This window comes from Microtus ochrogaster, chromosome X, assembly GCF_000317375.1.
Source record: "Microtus ochrogaster isolate Prairie Vole_2 chromosome X, MicOch1.0, whole genome shotgun sequence".
Taxonomy (NCBI): domain Eukaryota; kingdom Metazoa; phylum Chordata; class Mammalia; order Rodentia; family Cricetidae; genus Microtus; species Microtus ochrogaster.
In genome coordinates, this window is record NC_022026.1 from 10,089,419 (window position 1) to 10,092,812 (window position 3,394).

General features: G+C 43.6%; 1 pseudogene; it reads left to right on the forward strand.

Annotated features, from left to right (window-relative positions):
* The first annotated feature begins 2,498 nt into the window (after positions 1 to 2,498).
* Positions 2,499 to 3,006, forward strand: LOC101993734 (annotated as a pseudogene).
* Positions 3,007 to 3,394: the final 388 nt, after the last annotated feature.

The window sequence follows — 3,394 nt, forward strand, 5'->3', positions numbered from 1 at the left end:
TTCAGGACATATACTATTCCGCAATGGGAGCCTGCAGCGCCTTTCGCTTTGCAAAATGCTGCCTTGTTTACCCTCATAGCTGAAAAATGTAGGTGTCTTAGGGGCTTAGGATGCAGCTCAGTGATAGAAGGTATGCTTAATAGATCCAAGGCTCTGGTTCAACTCCTGGCATCCCTTCAAATAAGGACATTTTGAATTTGGGGGTCATTGTTTAAATTCGGTCTTTAACAATGTCATACACACACATGTACACACACACACACACACACACACACACTTTACTTTGAACATATTTCCCCAAGTCCCCTCTTATTTGAATTCCCCTTCATCTGAACCTTTTCTTCTCAGTAAGTTCCTCTTCTACTTTCATGTCTCTGTGGTATGGTGTGTGTGTATGGTGTGTGTGTGTATGTGTGTGTGTGTGCATGTGTGTGCACATGCGCGTGCATGTGTGTATTCCCCCCTCATTTAATTGGGGGTGCCTGCATAGGTGGAGGATTATGGGTGTAGCTTCTGACATTCCTAGGAGACAGTCCCACAGCAAAGTCTTTGTGGATCTCTTTTTAAAAGAGGCAAGGAAACCAAGTCTCAGACAAATTATGTAGCTTATAGCCATAGAGCTCTTTGAGTAGCTGAACTGAGACTGAAAACTAAGACCTCTGTCATAATCCCACGCTATTTTTGGTCACAAAATACAGTGCTCTGGGTTTCATTTAGGGTCAGTGGTAAATGTGGAATTTCCCCCAGATCGTGTAGCACTATCCTTGCTTCAGATTAATAACTGATCCTGGAACTCATACAATGTGCGGGATACTGCTTGATTCTAAGAGGAGACAAGATGTCTTAGCCAGGGCTGACATAGACAGAATGCACTTACAGCGTACCTGGCTTTCCCAGGTGAGGGATTTCTCATCTCATGCATAGGGAATGAAGAACACATTGTGCTATCCTCCAAGCAAAAAGAATAAGTTGAATCAGGTTCTTTTGATCAACTGGTTAGCTCCCCATGCCATCAAATACAAAGACGGGGTGAGAAGAAAGAGGGCTCCTTCCCTAGTTATGCTAAGTTGTTTATGTGCGCCAACAAGAATATATCCTTCTCTCTCATGTCAGGAAGTCACCTCACCCTTAGGGGATTTGCACTGTGAATACAGTGCTGTTTGTTCTTCTCCGTTCCATGGGTAGCTCTTTCAGATTCAGCCACAGGTTTCTAGAAAGCCTGCCTAGGGATCTCCAAGCAAAAGCAGCAGACGCTCCTGTCTCTAGACCTTGAAAGCAAATAACAGCCAGCCTTGACCCTCTGCAATGTCTGAGAACTCTTAACCACAGCACTTCCAGGAGCTACTCCAAGAACTAGGCATTTTCCCAGGGAAAGAAACGACCCCATTTGAAATCTTCTGGTTTCTCAAAGTAAGCAACTAGTTTAGAACTGTTAAAAGATTGTTTGAGGAGGACTGGGGATGTAGCTCAGTCAGTAGAATGAAGCCCTGGGTTCGGTATTTAGCACCCCATAAACTTTGATTGGTGGGACATGTCTGTAATCCCAGAACTTGAGAAGCGAAAGTCAGGAGAATCAGAAGTTCAAGATTATCATTGAATGATTTCCAGACCAGTCTGCGCTGCATGAGACTCTGACGATAGATAGATAGATAGATAGATAGATAGATAGATAGATAGATAGATAGATAGATAGATAGATGATAGTAGATGATAGATAGATAGATATAGATGACAGATAGATAGATAGATAGATAGATAGATAGATACATACATACATACATACATACATACATACATACATAGAGATAGAGATAGATAGATAGATAGATAGATAGATAGATAGATAGATAGATAGATAGATAGATAGATAGATGGATAGATAATAGATAGATGTTTTGGACAAATTCAGCATATCTTCAGACCAAATTTCACCCAGTAGCTCTCTCTGTCCCTTGCTTCTTCACCTTTCTGAGCAAGCAAGCAAGCTATACTGTGTGACTACTTATTTTATACAAAGGTTGATTCTAGGACTTGGGATGTAGCTTAGTGATAGAGAATTTACCTGGAGGGCTGGAGGGATGGCTCAGCCGTTAAAGGTTAGGCTCACAACCAAAAATATAAGAGACTAGAATATGAGAGACTGTGCCTTCATCCTAAACACTATGGAATTTTTGTTTGAAAAAAAAAATAATTGATCTAGGAGTTGGTATGTAAGCTTAGTTGGTAAAGTGCTTGCCTGGTATGCACAGCACAAAGTTCTGAGTTCAAATCCCTGGCAGAACACACACACACGGGGGGGGGGGGCAGGGGAGGTCATAGGGTGTGCCCATAAACCCAGGAGAAAGCAGAAAGAACAAGAAGTTCAAGATCATCCTTGACTTCATAACAGGTTCAAGGTCAGTCAGTCTTGATACTTGATGCCAAGATACTCAAACGATGTTTTTAAACAAACATATAAATAAAATAAAATTTTGATTCAGCAAAACCTTTGGGTCAAGATGGCGCCAAAAGCGAAGAAGGAAGCTCCTGCCCCTCCCAAAGCCAAAGCTAAAGCGAAGGCCTTGAAAGCCAAGAAGGCAGTGCTGAAAGGCGTCCACAGCCACAAAAAGAAGATCCGCACATCGCCCAGCTTTCGGCGTCCCAAGACCCTGCGGCTACGAAGGCAGCCTAAATACCCCCGGAAGAGCGCGCCCAGGAGGAACAAGCTTGACCACTATGCCATCATCAAATTTCCCCTGACCACCGAGTCAGCCATGAAGAAGATAGAAGACAACACACTTGTGTTCATTGTGGACGTCAAGGCCAACAAGCACCAGATCAAACAGGCTGTGAAGAAACTATGACATCGATGTGGCCAAAGTCAACACCCTCATAAGGCCCGACGGAGAGAAGAAGGCGTATGTTCGGTTGGCTCCTGATTATGATGCTCTGGATGTTGCCAACAAGATTGGAATCATCTAAACTGAGCCCAGCCGGCTAATTCTAAATATACACTTTTTCACCATAAAAAAACAACAACAAAAAAAAAAACCTTTGGACACTCGGAAGATCAGTGGCCTTAACCTAGGCTGAGAACAGGGCCCACATCTGCCTGGAAACGACCATCTCAGTTTGCTCATTGTGCATATTGGTGGCTGTGCTTAGTCTTTGCAAGTGAAACTGGTAAAGCAGTAGCGGTCCGTGGTCCTGTATGGGATTGCCCTCCTATGGCAAAGCAAATAACTCACCCTGCGACAGTTTCACTCTCCAGGGACTTCAAGGCACTGAGGGGCACCCTCCCACACCTGGACTTTGAAAGACCAGCTTCTCTGCAGTGAGGATCAAGAAAGTGACAAAAAAAAAAAGCACACCTGAAAAGCAACAGAATGCCTTAGGTGGCCATAAGGAAGCTCTT